The sequence below is a fragment of the Mobula birostris genome, chromosome 6 (genome assembly GCF_030028105.1).
Source record: "Mobula birostris isolate sMobBir1 chromosome 6, sMobBir1.hap1, whole genome shotgun sequence".
Classification (NCBI taxonomy): domain Eukaryota; kingdom Metazoa; phylum Chordata; class Chondrichthyes; order Myliobatiformes; family Myliobatidae; genus Mobula; species Mobula birostris.
Window position 1 is genome coordinate 56,683,049 of NC_092375.1, and position 20,284 is coordinate 56,703,332.

The window sequence follows — 20,284 nt, forward strand, 5'->3', positions numbered from 1 at the left end:
CGCCTCTGCTTTCCACAGGGATCGCTCCCTACGTGACTCCCTTGTCCATTCGTCCCCCCCATCCCTCCCCACTGATCTCCCTCCTGGCACTTACCCTTGTAAGCGGAACAAGTGCTACACATGCCCTTACACTCCCTCCCTTACCACCGTTCAGGGCCCCAGACAGTCCTTCCAGGTGAGGCGACACTTCACCTGTGAGTCGGCTGGGGTGATATACTGCGTCCGGTGCTTCCGATGTGGCCTTCTATATATTGGCAAGCCCCGACACAGACTGGGAGACCGCTTTGCTGAACCGCCAGAGAAAGCAGGATCTGCCAGTGGCCACACATTTTAATTCCACATCCCATTCCCATTCTGACATGTCTATCCATGGCCTCCTCTACTGTAAAGATGAAGCCACACTCAGGTTGGAGGAACAACACCTTATATTCCGTCTGGGTAGCCTCCAACCTGATGGCATGAACATTGACTTCTCTAACTTCTGCTAATGCCCCACCTCCCCCTCGTACCCCATCCGTTATTTATTTTGATACACACATTCTTTCTCTCACTCTCCTTTTTCTCCCTCTGTCCCTCTGACTATACCCCTTGCCCATCCTCTGGGTCCCCCCCCCCTTGTCTTTCTCCCCGGACCTCCTGTCCCATGATCCTCTCATATCCCCTTTGCCAATCACCTGTTCAGCTCTTGGCTCCATCCCTCCCCCTCCTGTTTTCTCCTATCATTTTGGATCTCCCCCTCCCCCTCCCACTTCCAAATCTCTTACTATCTCTTCCTTTAGTTAGTCCTGACGAAGGGTCTCGGCCTGAAACGTCGACTGTACCTCTTCCTAGAGATGCTGCCTGGCCTGCTGCGTTCACCAGCAACTTTGATGTGTGTTACACGCAAAATGCTGTTGGGTTGTTATGGGGAGGTTGTATAAGACATTGGTGAGGCCAAATTTGGAGTATTGTGTACAGTTCTGGTCATCTGACTATAGGAAGGATATCAGTAAGATTGGAAGAGGGCAGAGAAGATTTACTATGATGTTGCCAGGTCTTCAGGAGTTGAGTTACAGGGAAAGATTGAACAGGTTAGGACTTAATTCCTTGCAGCATAGAAGAATGAGGGGAGATTTGATCGAGGTTTACAAAATTATGAGGGGTATAGACAGAGTAAATGTGAATAGGCTCTTTCCACTTAGATTAGGAGAGATAAATACAAGAGGACATGGCTTTAGGGTGAAAGGGGAAAGGTTGAGGGGGAACTCCTTCACTCAGAGAGAAGTGGCAGTGTGGAACTAGCTGCCATCTGACGTGGTAAATGCAGACTCACTCTTAAGTTTTAAGAATAAATTGGATAAGTACATGGATGGGAGAGGTCTGGAGGGTTATGGACTGGATGCAGGTCAATAGGACTAGTGGAATAATGTTTCAGCATAGACTAGAAGGGCCGAATGGCCTATATTCTGTGCTGTAGTGTTCTATGGTTCTAACTCAGCAAGTCAGATAGTATTTATTGAGGGGAATAATCAGTTGACATTCTCTCTCTTGTCTCTGTCCAAAGTCAGATGCAAAGTGTTGAAAGGGTATAGCTCTACACTGCATTTCAGGCTGCCTGACTAACTTTTTGTCTGTGTTGGAATTCTGTAGCAGAGACTATTTATCATCTGGCCAGAATCAAAACCTATACTGTATATTTACTGAGTAAGAACATAGAGTTAAACCACCTGGGTGTTTGAGGTAAAGCTAAGAAAGTACCAGAGAAAACAAAGAAAAAGAAGAACTTCTGATGAAATTTGATGAAGCATATTGGGAGGGAGGAGAGAAGGGGAGAAAGCTGATGTGAAGAATAAACATTGGTCCAGATCGAACGTCTTGCATTTGTGCTGTTAGTTCCAGGAAATGTACATCGAACCCAATCAAAAATAACAATATAATTGGGAAAAAATGCCAAAATTAAGTTGGCTCATAAACCCTTCAGTATGGTCACATCACAAGCTCATTTAGTAGATAGAAATCAAACGCAGCCATGTTTCCGGGAACAGTAGGACAGAGTTTGTGCTACAAAGGCACATCCTAATTTAGAGCTTTCTTCTACATTAATCCCATCCTCTACCATTTGCTTCATTCCTATGCCTAAATGATTCAAATCTTCATTTTAGTGTCTGAAAAGCTTTCAGTTTCACCCAATCTCCTAGTCAATGAATTTCAGATGCTTACCATTCTCTAGGTGAAGAAGGACCCCTCGTGTGCCCTCTAAATCTCGTCTGCCTACAGTTCCCTTAAATCATCTCATTTCCCCTGGATAAAGGCAAAAGCTTCCTACAGTCTACCCTATCCTACAAAGTATTTGTGTTCAATTGGTTCTTCCAATGAAATAGATTACTGTTGCCTAGACTTAGATATATGAGATTTGAAGGTCTCAAAGTGGGTGTAGTTTATTCAAATACACTTCACAAACTCCAACACTTCATAAACACAGTCAGTCACATGACACAATCCTTAAGGTGGAAACAGCCTTATTATTCACAAACAGTACCATCATACAACTGCAGAATAATAATAAAAATAAACCAGGAGGAGAACATTTGGTAATCTTGTTGGTTTTCTAAAGTGTATTTGGTCAGTCGATGGTACAGGTTATTGAACAAGTAGACCTTGGACTAAGAATTTTGCAAATTATAGCCCATGTCAGAGCATTGACAGATCAATGTCTGATTTCTTTTAAGACCCTAGCTTCAGTATGGTGTCTTTGTCCTTGAAGTACACCTCTTTGGACAGTAACATTACAATGCCAGAACATATTCATGAGAAGAACACCCACGGCTGCTACTGACTTCAAAACTTGTGCAATTCAGCCTTACAGATATTGACCCAAAATAAACTTTCAGACTTCCATTGGCCTACCAGTAAATTATATTAACTCACTCTGCTGGAAAACCATCACGTTCTGTCCCCAGTTTTGCAGCAGTTTCAGAGAACTAATTTCATTAGTATTAATTAAGTTTTACATTACTTTATATCAATTGATTGCTTTTGAATATATTTATTTTTAGTTTTTAACAGGTTGTATTTTTAAAATATAGATATATACAGCAGTTCAACCAGTTTTAAGCATTTCTAATAATAGTGGGAGGGTTTGCAGAGGGGTTAGTAAAGTGGACCCCAGCCTATATAAAATTGAACATACTGTGATGATCTTGGGGAATTTGGTGGATTCACATTTTGGTAATGCTGAATTATTTGGACATTTGAAGGACTACTTTAAAGTATGTTCTGTGTTTCCAGTGAGAATTCCATGAGTTAACATTGTATATATTGTTCTGTGTTGTTTGACTTTCTGCAAATATAACAAGTAGACATTTTCAGAAATAGATCATGTCTTCTGCAGGCCATCCTTGTGCTCTTTACTAAAAATCAAAATACCACAGACGCTAGAAATATGAGATAAAAAAATAGAAAATACTAGAGACACTCAATAGATTGGGCTATAACTACAGAAAGAATAACTGAGTCCAAGCCTTTTTATCAGAACGGGGAAAGAAGTAAAAAAAAGGTAACTTTTCATAGTTGAGAAGAAGGGGAATTGATGGGTAGAACAAGGGGAATATTTCTGTTGGCTAAATCCAAATGGAATTGAAATGAGAGTATACTTATTTGTATGTACTACGTGTTGGAAATAGCAGGGCTATTGACTATAGGCTATGCCTAGTAGGCCAAGGTATACAAATAGAATGAGGAAAACTGAGGCAATATAATAGAAAGGTGACTGAAGAGAAAATAAAATAAGGTAGCTTGAGTTGGAGAGTTTGATACAAGTCCTCAAGGCAGGAAAATGAGGTATCATTCTTTAAACTTGCTTCAATCTCAATGTAACAGTACAGGAGGCCACGTACAATTATATCAGAGTGGAATGGGGAATTAAAGTGAGAGACAAACAGAAGTTTTGCAACACTCCTGCAAAGCGAACTTAGGTACTGGACCGGTTTTTCATTCAATCTGTATTTAGCTTCTCCGTTGTAAAGCAGACCACATTGTGAAGACCAAATGCAGGAGAATGCTAAATACAGATCGACTGCAGTTCATTATCTTCATACAAATGATCTTAATGCATGGTTGTTGCTGAAGGTATGCTTTAACATTAAACTTTGCGTTAATATTTACAGGATTAATATACTGTAAATGAAAGAGAACTGCTTTAGGATCAAGATGGAATTAAGCATTTGAGCCAATGGGAATACATGGTTTATCCAACCATGATTAATGAAATCATGTCATTCTCGATCCTCTTATTCAGTGACCTGTTGTCTATGGGATAAAACTATTCAACTATTCCCTGTGATGATTTGTTCTTGTGGTAAATGTAAGATGCAGTTTGCTTTAGCTGATGCTGATAATGCTACACTTTATAGTTTCTGGGAAGGAACCACCTGACCTTAATGGTCAGTGGCAGTGTCATTATTGTAGTAGGAATTCAGTTTTCCAATGGAGATACATAAATATTACTGCAGATCCTTCCCCAAATAGAGTTCAGATAATGGTGGGATAAACTCACAAACTGGTTGATTCAAAACTTAAACAGGCTTCCTGCAGTCTTCAGGTAAATTTAGTCAACAAAGGGCTTAATCTGAATTTGGCTTGTCTAAAAAATAAAGCTACTTTTCACATGATATTTATGCAGTTACATGTATAGTTTTAGCTCAACTGAAGGGGAATACTTTATTCTTGTGATTTCCTCTTCATTTAAATAGATCCTTTCATCCACGAGTTCATTGCCTGAAGCTACAGATACTGAATTTTGAAAGTTGCAAAGTGTTGCAAAAAAAGTTCAACGGGCATAAATGAAACCAGTATAAACATTAGTAAACTCCAATAAATATCAGTAAGCTTATCAGTAAACTCCAAGATCCGGGCCTCACTACACCCTTCTGCAATTGGATCCTGGATTTCCTCACTTGTATGCCCCAGTCAGTTTGGATTGACAAAAACATCTTCTCCACAATCTCCATCAGCATAGGTGCACCACAGGGCTGTGTTCTTAGCCCCCAAGCTCTACTCACCTTACACGTGTGATTGTGTGGCTAAGTACACCATATAAACAACACACATCAAAGTTGCTGGTGAACGCAGCAGGCCAGGCAGCATCTCTAGGAAGAGGTACAGTCAACGTTTCGGGCCGAGACCCTTCGTCCTGCGCTCACTAGCAACTTTGATGTGTTTTGCTTCAGTTTCCAGCATCTGCAGAGTTGCTCGTGTTTACACCATATAAAAGGTTATTGACGACACCACTGTTGTGGGCCGTATCAAAGGTGGTGATGGATCAGCTCAGGAGGGAGATTGAAAATTTGGCTGAATGGTGTAATCTCTTACTCAATGTCAATAAGACCATGAAATTGATAGTTGACTTCAGGAGATGGAAACCAGAGGTCCATGAGCCTGTCCTCATCTGAGGATCAGAGGCGGGAGGGTCAGTAATGTTAAATTCCTGGGCATAACTATCTCAGAGGATCTGTCCAGGACCGATCATATAAATGTAACTGTAAAGAAAGCATAACAGTGCCTCTACTTCCTCAGGAGTTTGCAGAGATTCGGCATGTCATCAAAAACGTTGACAAACTTCCATAGCTGTGCGGTGGAGTGTGCGCGCACTGGCTGCGTTACAACCTGAAAGGAACACCAATGCTTTTGAGCGGAAAATCTTACGAAAGGTAATGGAGTTAGTCCAGTGCATCATGAGTAAAGCCCTCCCAACTACTGAGCACTTCGACATGAAACGTTGCTGTAGAAAAGCAGCATCCATCATCAAATACCGTATCCTCACCACCCAGGCCATGCTCCCTTCTCACTGTTGCCATCATGTAGAAGATGCAGGTGCCTCAGGACTTTCACCACCAGCTTCAAAAACAGTTCCTTCCCCTCAAAAATCAGGCTCTTGAACAAAAGGGGATAGCTACACTCATTCTATTTCTCGTGCTCCCACAACCGATTGCTTCACTTTAAGAACTCTTTAGTTTGTTATTTCATACTCTCATTTTTATTGCTATTTATTTGTATTTGCATTTGCACAGATTGTTGTTAATTGATCCAGTTTACATTTAATATTCTATAGGTTTGCCTTTGGGAAAGAGAATCTCAGAGTTGTATGTGGTAACATTTATGTACTCTAATAATAAATTTTACTTTGAACTTTGAGCACTCTTAAAATTTCACACAAAAACAGAAATGCAGGAAAACGCAACTGCCAAGCAGCAACTGTAAAAAGAGAATCAGTCAAAAGCTTTCAGGTCCGTGCCCCCCTTGTCAGGACCTTGTTTCAAATTTCTAGCACTACAGTTTTGTTTTTGATTTTATCTTAATGTTAAGATTTATTAGCAATCTGTAAATAACAAATCTTCTGAGTAGCAGAAAATGCTTTGTTTTAAATTCCCGTTTGCATTTTGTTCCTGAAAACTGACATCCTCTTTTGAAGGAACAACAATAAAAAAACAAGTTATAAATTAAATGAATAGTATGTCTATTGAAAGAAAAACAATGATGTTCTGCAATTTGAAACAAAATTACTGCTGCCTAACAGAATTTATAGTCTTTGGTTGAGCAAATGCTTCAACATGCATTTTGTATTGTATTATGCATTGTTCCATTACATTATGTCATTATACCGAACGTATTCATCATTACTGTTCAGTGTACTTGAACCCTGGTCTTAATGTGATAAACAAGTTGTCCAATACATCTCACCAAGGACAAAAGAAATTTAATGGTTACCATGCATAATTTATGGTTAAATTCCCATTATGTCATAATTTATAATAATAAGATGGATATGAATAAATCAGCTTCAGTCATGGTTAGACTAATGGAGCAATCTTTGTACCCATGAAGCCTCGCCACACTATTTTTCTATGCTTGTCACCTTGGGTTAGCAATAACATTTGTCAAAATTGTTCTGCCTTTTTTTAAAGCGTATGCAATTCAGAGCATCAGGGACTGGCTGGTGCTGTTAAGTTACTAACTACACACATTTTTTAGTAGTCAGTGTGCGCAGAAATCTTATGTTGTGCAAATTTTTTTCCTGTGACAAAAGTATGTGCGCACTAAATGCACATATGGCACAGTTTATGTAGGTTTACAAAATATTTGACATAAAACTGCACAGAACAACAACAATATAGCATACATATTTAAGACACTCAGTTATTTGTTCTCTCTCCTGTCTTAGGCATTTACCCATTCTTTGTAAACTCTATTTAGACTAGTAGAGATTCCATCCAATTGGTATCACCTAAACAGTTTCTCAGCCTGTGAGAGAGCTAAAACCTCGCTCACAGTCTGCAGTAGATGCAAGAAAGGTTCCCCCAATGTCCATCAACTGTGCAAGGTTGCAAAACTGTTCATTTTGAAGTACAAATGCCACCATTTGAGCAAAGTATGAAATCAGATTGGATTTAATTTTTTCTTGCACGGAAAATTTCAAATCGTTAAACTGTCTAACTATTACAGCATTTTCAGCTGGAAAATCATGATATTTTAGACATAAGACATTAACTTGTTCATCGCCAAATATGAAGTCACAATCTGCAATTGCGGAGAAATCAAAAGCTGACCATTCTTGTACCTCATCTTCAGGAAACCTTTCTTCTAGATGAACACAAAGGCTATTTATAAAAGTCAACAGCCAACTTGTATCTACTGTGACATTTTCTTCATGTTGTTGGCTTAGCAAAACCTTAACTTTGTCACTCCACGAAACGTTGTCTCCCAGATACTGCTTTCTTATCTTGTTAATTTTGCCTTGCGCAAAATGAAGTGAATCAATCGGTGTCAGGCCACTCTTTTGTAGAAGCTTGCACAGTGCAGCCAGTTCATCAAAGACATCACTTAAAACCTGTAAAGCCTCTTTGTATGTGATACTTATCAATTTCTTCTGACAGTATTTAGGCACAGAGTAATTTGACTGATCTTTTTCAATAAAAACTTAGTAAGCTATCTACAGGATTTGAAACAGATCTTTGTAAACTTTACAATATGAACACTGTACACCAAAGATGGCTGCTGCCGTGATGCAGCTGTACAAACCGGAACAGGAAAGGTGAGGTGACATAAATTAGTGACGTGCATTGTGGCATTTGAAAAACCGACTGACTAGTTAACAGAAATATTTAGCTAAAAGATTATTTTCAATAAGTATAATTATTAATTACTACATTATTTTAGGTAACTAACCTTTTGTGCGCACATTAATTTCCTTTGAGCTCTGGTTAAAAAATGTGTGTGCTCGCGCATACGCACACAGCTTAGAGGGAACATGGTATATAAGGTATTATAATCACTTATCAATCTTAGTCTGAGTTTGGATATATGGACTGTGTGTAACAGTGATTTTGCCATGTTTCCTCTTGTTATATTTTAGTGTTAGGATTAAAGATATTTCAAATTGCATCCACTTAATTTACTCTAAGCCAATAGCAGCTATAGTGACAGTAATATTAAAACAAAAAGAAAATACTTTCCAGTGAAGTTGTTACAATCCTAAGGCCATCTTCCTGTGTTTTCATTCATAAAGATCCAGATAAACACGTAAACTTCTCAAGCAAGATTTAAATAGCAGGAGTTCAAAACACATACATGAAGATATTAATAATTGTGCTAATATTTCTCTGTACATTGAGATATACATTTCCATTTTGAACATAGTTAAAGAAATCTATTCATTATGGCAATTAATATGATATTGAACCTCACAGCCAAAGACACCGTGTTTACATTTCCAATGAATTTTAGATCAGTGTTAAAGTCAAAATATACCAAATCCTCTCAGCCTTTTCTATTAAAAAGGCAAAAGGGATAAACTTCTTGATAAACTTGGAAATCTGGCTCCCCTTGTAAAATTGGAATTAACAAGCTTGTGTGTTCAGCATCAGAATTGAAGTGAGAATCAAAATCAGAATCAGGTTTCATCATGTTGTGAAATTTATTAACTTTACAGCAGCAGTACAATGGTACAATGGAATACATGATAAATAGAAATAGAGAACAAAAAAACTGAGTTACATTAATTGTGTGTGTGTGTGTCAAGATGGCTTGAGTCACAAAAATAGATTGAGGTGCTTTTATTTACCTCAAAACAAGTCAAAAACTGGGGAAAAAAAACAATACATATATAGCCACCCTCAGACTAAACACAAAAGAAAACTAACCTCAAAGCCTTGGTAACCTGAGGCTTACAACTGCTAAGCCCCTCCCCCTAGTCCAACCAAAAGCTAATTAACTCAATTATCCAATTAAAGATGGTATCCTCCACCAACAGCACACCTGTGCAGGTTGCTGCTGCCTCTATATGAGACAGCTCCATGCAGCAGTTCTGTTTCAGACCCAGTCACTATTACTGCTGGGGATGAGTGTTTTACCGAGTGCGCCATGTGCTGCCGGTAGTCAGTGACAGGCCTTTGTCACATTGCCGCCCTCCTCTCCTGTAGCGGCAATGTTTGGCAGTCTTGACAGGTAGTCTGTTGTGATGTTCTCCTTGCCTGCTTTGTGCTGCACACAGAACCTGGAAGGTTGAAATTCCAGGTACCACCTAGTCACCCTGTCATTTCGGTCCTTCATTGTCTGGATCCAGGTCGGGGCTCTGTGGTCCGTCTGGAGGTCAAACTCCCTCCCATGAAGGTAGTACCTGAGGCTGTCCAATGCCCACTTGATTGCTAGACACTCCTTCTCCATAGTGGAGTACCAGGCTTCACAGGGCAGAAGTTTCCTGCTGAGATATAACACAGGACGTTCCTCACCTGGCTCTCCCTGAGCCAGCACTGCCCCGATGCCTACACCTGAGCCATCCACCTGCACCAGGAAGTGGCGTTCAAAGTCAGGACTCTGCAACACAGGGGAAGAGCATAATTTCTCCTTCAGGCCCTGGAAAGCACTTTCACACTCCTCACTCCATTCCACAGGATTACGGGCCAACTTGCAGGTGAGGTTGGTCAATGGGGCTGCCAGGGTTGAAAAGTGAGGGATGAACCGGCGGTACCACCCATTAGGCCATGAAAAGACTGGACCTGGGTCTTGGTACGGGGCCTGGGGCTGTTCAGATTGGCCTCAACTTTATCCACCCGAGGCCGGACTTCTCTCCCCAACTGATACCCCAGGTACCGGGTTTCCTGCCTGGCCTTCTCACATTTCTGCAGGTTGAGTGCAAGTCCTGCGACATTCATTGCACCTAGGACTCGACGAAGGTGCTCCAGATGTTCCTCCCAGGTCAGGCTAAAAATGACATCATCCAAATAGGCGGCACTGCAGTCCTCACAACCTTGCAGCACTCTGTCCATAAGCCTTTGGAATGTGGCTGGGATGAGTATCTTACTGAGTGCGCCATGTGCCGTCCGTAGTCAGTGACGGGCCTTCGTCACATACACACACGTACACTGTATATATCAAATAGTTAAGTTGGAATAAGTAGTGCAAAAAATAGAAATAAAAAAATTGTGAGGTAGTGTTCATGGGTTCAATGTCCATTTAGAAATCGGATAGCAGAGGGGAAGAAACTGTTCCTGAATCACTGAGTGTGTGCCTTTAGGCTTCTGTACCTCCTTCCAGACAGTAACAGTATAAGAGTATGTGTCCTGGTTGGTTGGGATCCTTAATGATGGATGCCACCTTCCTAAGACACCACTCCTTGAAGATGTCTTGGATATTACAGAGACTAGTACTCATGATGGAGATGAATAATTTTAAAACTTTCTGCAACTTACTTCGACCTTGTGCATAAGCACCCCCCATACCAACCAGCCAGTCAGTTATGCTTGATTCAGATTTGAGATTTAAATCCCACTTAAAAAATTCCTAAAGAAAGTTAATTCCATTTCTGTCACGTAAAGATGCTGAAAAACTAATTCATGCCTTTATATCAAATGGACTAGATTACAGTAATGCAATTTTACTGGTCATCCAAAGCAACCTATTGACAAATTTCAACTCATTCAGAAAGCTGCCACTAGACGTTGCCTAAAACCAGGATGAGAGAGCATTTCACTCCCATCCTAGCTACTCTGCACTGGCTTCCTGTATCTTTTAGAACTGATTTCAAAGCTTCGGTTTTGCTTTATAATTCTGCTTGAGCTATCAGGTCTTCTTCTTCCACCGGTCTCTTAAACTTAGCTATCTCCCTCAAAAGATAACAGGCAGGTCAGCTTTTTTTGAACTAAGCTCCCGAACTGTGAAACTCAATACCAAAACCTGCAAGGGATTCAAAGTTAGTTAACACTTGTAAATACCACTCCAAGACCTCTTTATTTAATTTTGCTTTTAACTAACATCTTTTTGTCTTTTATTTTCATGCTTGAACTTTATCCTATTGTTAAGCACTTTGAACGATATTGCTTGAATGAAAAGCGCTCCATAAGTAAGTTATTATTACTAATAATACTTCAGGTTTTTTCCTCCTGAAATCACTGGGGTAGCAAAGAGGAGATAAAAGCAGCCATGCCCCATGAAATTATTATTTTAAATGATTCTTTTTGAGTTTTACAACTCATGAAATATGATTCCTAAATTAATTTGTCACCTTTAGCATTTTGTTGCTGACTGTGCATGGTAGATGTTATAATCAGTAAAACTGCTTATCAAAATCTAATGAAATATGAATTATATTGAAAGATATTAAGCTAAATATTCTCAACTGACTGGACTGTCAATTAAGAAATTTGAAAGTATAGGGGGCAATTGGCAACCTGTCAAGTAAAATGTCTACTTAGTTTTATTTTTTTCTGCTCTGAATCTCTACACCTAGATCTGAGATTCAAAACGCATTGGCATTCTGGTGCTTTTAAGCTTGAATAAATGTGTGAGATAGACCTTTTTTTACAGATTGTCCAGAGTAAGGTTAAAAAGGTTACCCCTTAATTTAACCAAAAGCAGCCGGTCGGATATCGCCCAATATCCCATAAGGCATTTTGATACTTGCTTTTTTTTAAAATAATTCCAACTCCATACATATGGTGTTGACCTCCAGAATACATTATCACAGAACTACTCTTAGTGAATTTGCCACTGTAGGTCCACCTAATTTCTGACAGGCCTAAGATATCTACTTCCAACATTTCCATTTCATTTAATGTATTGTCCAACTTTCCTTTCTGGTGAAGTGTACAGATGTTCCATGTTGCTACCCTTAGCCTTTCCCTATTGCTTACAGTCTCTGGATGACGGTCTAGTGTCACCTGCGGCACATGACTACCCCTACCGAGCGAGGTGATTTATAAGCTGTTGGACTACAATTCAAAAAGGAGTTAGACAGGGATGTGTTGCCTCACCGGAATTATTTAATATCTATAGTGAAATGATTCTCAGGGAAATAGAAGACGTAGATGGGTTAAAAATTGGAGGTGTTAACATCAACAATATAAGATATGCAGACGATACCACCCTAATAGCAAGTGCTGCAGAAGACCTGCAAATCCTCCTAGACAAAGTAATACAAACAAATGTAGATTTTGGTCTAACCATCAGCTGTAAAAAAAAAACAAATGTATGGTAATATCAAAACAGCAGGATACTCCCAATTGCCAATTGTACATCGGTAACCAAGAGATTGAACAAAAGACCAGCTTTAATTACCTTGATAGCTTTATATCACAAGATGCTAGAAGTAAAGTAGAAATAAAAAGAAGAATTGCCATTGCCAAAACCAACTTTCAAAAAAATGAAACCCATTTTTACCAACAGACACATTTCTATGACAACAAGGCTTAGGCTACTAAAATGTTACATCCGGTCAAACTTGCTGTATGCTTCTGAAACATGCACTATAACACCAGAACTCCAAAGAAACTTAGAAGCAACAGAAATGTGGTTTCTTAGAAGAATGCTGAAAATATCATATTATAGGGTAATATATCATATCATAGGGTAACCAATGAGACAGTACTCTAATGTGCCCATATAAAAAGATCTTTAATGAGAACATTAAATTAGAGGAAAATTAAATTCCTGGGCCATATCATCAGAAAGGAAGAAATAGAATGCCTTACATTACAAGGCCGTATGCTTGGGAAACACGGTAGAGGAAGGCAAAGAAGAAAATATATGGACACTGTGAAAGAACTAACAGATCTAAGTGTGCAAGATATCATTGACACTGCGAGGGATCGTTCGATGTGGAGAGCCATGATTGCCCAAGCGTGTAACATGCAAGGCACATGAAGAGAGAGAGAGAGAGTCCAGAGCAATAGAATGGAAAAAAACTAGGACTGTCCTGCAAGTAACAGGACATTGAGAGAGTGTCTGACTTAGGAAGATAAAATGTCAAGGGTGCTCGAAAGAATATATATTGACTATTGTCATTGGAAAACTAGAGACCATAAGACATATGACACAGGAGCAGAATTAGGTCATCTGGCCCATTGAGTGTGCTCTGCCATTTAATCATGGCTGATCCTTTTTTTTTCTCCTCCTCAACCCTATTTCTCAGCCTTCTCCTCATAACTCTTGATGCCATGTCCAATCAAGAGCCTATCAATCTCTGCCTTAAATAACCCAACGACCTGGCCTCCACAGCTGCATGTGGCAACAAGTTCCACAAATTCACCACCCTTTGGCTAAATAAATTTCTCTGCATCTGTTTTGAAAGGGTGCCCCTCTATCTTGAGGCTGTGCCCTCTCGTCCTAGATTCTCCCACCATGGGAAACATCCTTTCCACATCTACTCTGTCTAGGCCTTTCAACATTCGAAAGGTTTCAATGAGATCCCCCCGTCATCCGTTTGAATTTCAGTGAGTACAGACCCAGGGCAATTAAACATTCCTCCTACGATAACCCTTTCATTCCTGGAACCATCCTTGTGAACCTCCTCTGAACTCTGTACAATTCCAGTATATCTTTTCTTAGATGAGGAGGCTAAAACTGTTCGCAATACTCAAGGTGAGGCCTCACCAGTGCCTTAAAAAGCCTCAGCATCACATCCTTGCTCTTGTATTCTAGACCTCTTAAAATGAATGCTAACATGGCATTTGCCTTCCTCACCACCGATTCAACCTGCAAGTTATCTTTCAGGGTGTTCTGCACAAGAACTCCCAAGTCCCTTTGCATCTCAGATTCTTGGATTTTCTCCCCTTTACAAAATAGTTTGCACATTTATTTCTACTACCAAAGTGCATGACCATGCATTTATTTTCCAACATCGTACTTCATTTGCCACTTTCCTGCCCATTCTCCTAATCTGTCTAAGTCCTTCTGCATCCTACCTGTTTCTTCAACACTACCTGCCCCTCCACCAATCTTCATATCATCTGCAAACATGGCAACAAAGCCATCTATTCCATCATCTAAATTATTTATATACAGCTTAAAAGGAAGTGGTCCCAACACCGACACCTGCAGAACACCACTAATCACTGGCAGCCAACCAGAAAAGGATCCTTTTATTCCCACTTGCTGCCTCCTACCAATCAGCAAACGCTCGAACCATATTAGTAACTTTCCTGTAATATCATGGGCTCTTAACTTGGTAAGCAGCCTCATGTGTGACACCTTATCAAAGGCCTCTGAAAGTCCAAATATACAACATCCACTACACCCCTCTTATCTATCCTACTTGTAATCTCCTCAAAGAGTTCCAACAGGTTTGTCAGGCAGGATTTTCCCTGAATGAAACCATGCTGACTTTGTACTATCTTGTCCTGTGTCACCAAGTACTCCATCACCTCATCCTTAACAATTGACTTTAACATCTTCCCAACACTGAGGTCAGGCTAACAGTTTTATAATTTCCTTTCTGCTGCCTTCCTCCTTTCTTAAAGAGTGGAGTGACATTTGCAATTTTCCAGTCCTCTGGCACCATGCCAGAGTCCAATGGTTTTTAAAACATCATTTCTAATACCACCACAATCTCTAACGCTACTTCTTTCAGAACCATAGGATGCAGTTCATCTGGTCAGGGTGACTTATGTACCTTTAGGTCTTTCAGCTTTTTGAGCTCCTTCTCTCTTGTAATGGTAACTGCACCCACTTCTCTTCCTTCACACACTACAACATCAGGCATACTGCTGATGTCTTCCACAGTGAAGACTGATGCAAAATACTCATTTAGTTCATCAGTCATCTCCTTGTCCCCCATTATTATTTCTCCTGCCTCATTTTCTAGTGGTCCTATATCCACTCTCATTTCTCTTTTATTTTTAACATACTTGAAAAAACTTTTACTATCCACTTTGATATAATTTACTAGTTTGCTTTCATATTTCATCTTTTCCCTTCTAAAGATTTTTTAGTTGCTCTCTTTAGGTTTTTGAAAACTTTTCAGTCCTCTATCTTCCCACTAATTTTTGCTTTGTTGTATACCCTTTCTTTTGTTTTTACAATAGCTTTGACTTCCCTTGTCAGCCATGGTTGCACTCTTTTACTATTTGAGTACTTCTTCATTTTTGGAATACATATGTTCCGCACCTTCCTCATTTTTCTCAGAAATGCACGCCATTGCTGCTATGCTGACATCCCTGCCAGCAGCTCCTTCCAATTTACTTTGACCTACTCCTCTCTCGTACCACTGTAATTTCTCTTACTCCAATGAAATACTGCTACTTCAGACTTCTCCCTATCAAATTTCAAGTTGAACTCAATCATATTGTGATCACTGGTTCTGAAAAGTTCTGTTACCTTAAGCTCCCTAATCACCTCTGGTTCATAACATAACACCCAATCCAGTATAGCTGATCCCCTAATAGGCTCAATGACAAACTGCTGTAAATAGCCATCTCTTAGGCATTCAATAAACTCACTCTCTTGAGATTGGTTACCAACCTGATTCTCCCAATCATGTAAAAATCTCCCATAACTACCAGAACACTGCCCTTTAGACATGCCTTTTCTATTTCCTGTTGAAATCTGTGGTCCACCTCCCAGCCACTGTTGGGAGGCCTGCATATAATTGCCATCAACATCCTTTTATCCTTGTAGTTTCTTAACTCAACCCATAAGGATTCAACGTCTTCCTATCCTATGTCACATCTTTCTACTGATTTGATGCCATTTTTTACCAGTAGAGCCATACAACCCCCTCTGCCTATCGTCCTATCCCTCCGATATAATGTATAACCTTGGACATTCAGCTCCCAACTACAACCATCCTTCAGCCATGATTCAGTGATGGCCACAACATCATACCTGGCAATCTGTAATATTGCAACAAGATCATCCACCTTATTTCTTATACTCCTTGCATTGAGGTATAACACTTTGAGTACCGTATTTGGTATCTTTTCTGATTCTGCAACCTTAATGATTTGATACTCAGCCTGTTGGTTGCAACTTATCCCATCACCTGCCTGCCCTTCCTGACAATCTGAGAGCAGGCTATCTTTACTTTTTTTTACCATCTTTCCTTTCCTGAGTCCCTTCACTCTGGTTCCCACTCCCCTGCCAAGTTAGTTTAAATCCTCCCCAATAACTCTAACATACCTGCCCACGAGAATATTGGTCCCCCTCGGGTTCAGGTGTAACCTGTCACTTTTGAACAAGTTGTACCTCCACCTGAAGAGATCCCAATTATTCAAGAACCTGAAGCCCTGCCACCTGCATCAGCTTCTCAGACACGGATTTATCTGCCAAATCATCCTGTTTCTACCCTCATCGGCGCGTGGCACAGGCAGCAATCCAGAAATTACTACCCGGGAAGTCCCGCTTCTCAGCTTTCTACCTAGCTCTCTAAATTCTCTTTTCAGGACCTCAATGCTTTTCCTTCCTATGTCATTAGTACCAATATGTACCAAGACATCTGGCTGCTCTCCCTCCCTCTGCAAAATGTTGTGGACGTTATCTGAGACGTCCCAGACCCTGGCACCTGGGAGGCAACATACCATCAGAGTGTCCCATTCACATCCACAGAATCTCTTGTCTGTTAGGCTGTCTAAATGCTAGTGAGTTCCAGCAAGACCTCAATTAAAGTCTTACTCTAATGGGGTGGTAGTTAGGATACTCAGACTAATAACTTCAGGGCTTCCAGATTTGCATGCAGGTCTTGATACTTAAAAGCCTTCCCATGGAGAAATTATTGAAATTCCATGCAGAACTGTCCATGAAACTCAACTAAATTTATTTCTTTATTTACTATCTATTTACTTATTGAAGTACAGCGTGGAATGGGCCCTTCTGGCCTTTCGAGCTGCAGCGCCCAACAACTTCCGATTTAAACCTAGCCCAATCACAGGACAATTTTCAATAACCAATTAACCTACCAACTGGAATGTCTTTGGACCATGGCATGGTCATGGGGAGAAAATATAGACAACAGTGGGAATTGAACCCAGGTTGCTAGTACAGCAAATTGTTGTTCTAGCCACTACACTACTGTGCTGTAAATTTGGGTGGCTGAGAATTTGCAAAGAGTTACTTTTTGTAGTCAGTATGATTAGATTACAAACATAGTTAGGTGCAGCCAGAATGTAAAGCTTTCTTTATTACCATGAGTACTGAAACCCAAAACTCTACTGCAAGATAACAGAAATGCTTTCAGTCTGCATATTTGAAACTACTTTATCTGGTTAAAAAGAGTTACGCTATCTTCAGCTGGATTTTCTAGTGAACAGCATGTAATATTCCATACTGCTATGATGATTGGTGCTAAAATATTTTGCAAAGCATTTTCAAAAGTGATTGGTTATGAGCACACATTTTTTGGACATAAAAGGTAATGTCTGCTGAAAAAGAAACTAACTCAAAGGCTGGGATGTCTCTATTATTAGTCAGTGATCCCCAGAGAAAGCCCTGGCTCACTGTGGCATTTCCGGCTCATTGATGGACATTGTAGCACTGACTTCGGTAGTACAAAGCACTAATGTGTATTGTAGTTAAAATGAATGATCATCAGAGATACTTGAAACCCGTTCAGTGTATGTAGCAGCATTAAGATGTGAAAGGTCAATTGGGTCACTCGTCTAAGGCCAAATACCTTATATATTCTTTCCCTCAATCAGTGTGATTGGACCCAAAGTATGTCAAAAAGATATACAGTATGTGACTTCAGAAGGAGTGTGAAGTACCTTAGACCAGGGACACAAGAACCTACAGATACTTGAATCTGGAGCATAACATCACACTACCAAGGAACTGATCAGGTCAGGCATTATCTATGTAGTCAAAAAGATGGCTAATGTTTCAGATCAATTATCATGACTGAGTGGAGAGGGAAGAAAGCCAGTGCATCCCATTCCACATTGACCTGATTGTCCTAACTCTCCTACCATGCAGACTATAAGGACAGCACGTAACCTTCTGCTTGGGTAGCCTACAGCCCAATGGTATGAGCATTGAATTATATTAGTTAATGTATCCCTATGTTCCTTTAATATTCCCACCAGTTCACCAAGGGTCTCTCTACCTTTAATTACCTTTTCCACCACCCCCATTACCTAGAATTATTACCTTTTCCCATCTAGTTTCATTTACCCATTACCCACATACCTACTTATCTGGTTTTCTTCTCCCTTAGTTAACTCCTTCATTCTGTACTATCTTCCCATCATCCCTCCTCCTTTATCTGATTCCATCTATTACCTTCTACATACCTCTTCCCTACCTTCGCTTCTCCCACCTGGCTCCAACCATCTAGAAATTTATTTTCTTATGTTTCCACCTGTTATACACCAGTCTTTATCTCAAAATAACCCTTTCTACCTACCCTACCATGCAGCATCTGCTCAGCATTCCCCCTCTTGGACCTAGTGTGTATGGCATACTTGTTTGCTTTTTAAATGTTGGTCTCATTTACAAAGGTCTCCAAAGATGCCACACCCACGGATTTCTTTCAGCTGTTTATTTTTTTTACTTCAGACAAGCTCCTGGTTTACAAATATATCAGTGTGTATGGTGTACTTGTTTTCCAATTCAATGCAGAAAACCAATGCTTCCCACCCCTGGCAAAAAGATGAATTCACTTCAGGCTATTCATTTTCTGATGGCTATTCATCCATCTTTCAAAATCAGTGAGCTGATTGAAATAATCATTTGTATGATTTACCCGGCCAAATCTTTATTAAATCTATTCATTTTCATTTTTGTAATAATATTAAGCTGATATTTCTAACAAAAGAAAAACAGATTAATAGTAAGCTCCAAATGAAATAGTAATATTATTCTCTGCCAACACATCCTTCTGATGGATCTAATACCAGCAGTGCATCTGCCAAAAGTGCATTTGGCTCATTAAATTTCCATTCTTCCCTTACGATAATAAATTTTAAGATTTCTGATACAAGCTGCTAGAAAATAACATTCTAGCTCTGATATGTTTAATATTATAAATTAATTTAGGGTCACAAACCACTGAATGAAGAATCTATATTTAGTTAAGCCTTTGCTCCACATACTTCATCATTCCAGTTTTTATTTTGATTGGGCATTTTATCTTATGAGTATCATTCTTTCTTTTTACATTATCTTATTACAACCAACACTGTGCATGATTTATTTGACACTTCTCCCAATGCCTTCTATATTTTTCCATTTTTTTTTAGGATTGAAGTGTGCATTCTTTCTAGTATCAATTTCTGGGCAACAATAACGAGTTGGTGTTCCTTTTCTGAACTTAGACAGAACTGTTCAAGAGTGGAGTCACCACCTACTTGATGCCAGCTAATACATTAACAGCTCACATCAAAACCATGATGTAATAACACTAGATGAAGTGGTATGTCTCACCATACAGCCTTTGTTTAATTTGTTTTTTTTTTGCCAATATGATTTGTGCTTTGTTATTCAGCATCTAGACATAATGATTGAGAGACTTGCCCTGTTCCAGTATCACAGTTACATTAACAAATTAAAATGTACTGCACAGTAGTAATGCCATACATGTCTACAGATTTCTATAATGTGCCTTCTACGAGAATGATATTCAAATGCTGTCCTCAACTCAGCCACAGTGCACAGAACTGATCCATAACTGCAATCCGCTGCATTTTAAGGACTTCAAACAGACTCAAGTTGTCAACATCAAGAACACTGTCAAATGCTTTTCTTTTCTCCCTCTCTAACATTTTACTGACAGAGGTGAATTGATATACTTCTTGCCTCTTGCCAGGATCCTAAGCACCATCTTAAATCAAATCCAGGCAGATGCTCTATTCCCTGGCAGCTGAGAGTGGCACACAGTACTTTGTGTCTGAGTAGCAGATTTAAACAACTGAGGAATATTGGCTCTCTGATTGTGATTTCTCCGTACCTGGCCACTACTTAGATGCTTTCAATGCCTTAGTTTTTTTTTTCTCAGCTGCCAAAGTCAAAAGCATATAGACTGCCACATTTTAAACATTACAATGAA

The 20,284-nt window shown here is 39.7% G+C and overlaps 1 protein-coding gene across 1 annotated transcript in view; it reads right to left on the reverse strand.

Moving 5' to 3' along the window:
* lsamp (limbic system associated membrane protein) overlaps nucleotides 1-20,284 on the reverse strand; it is an 858,459-nt gene that overhangs the window by 354,941 nt on the left and 483,234 nt on the right. The window lies entirely within an intron of this gene.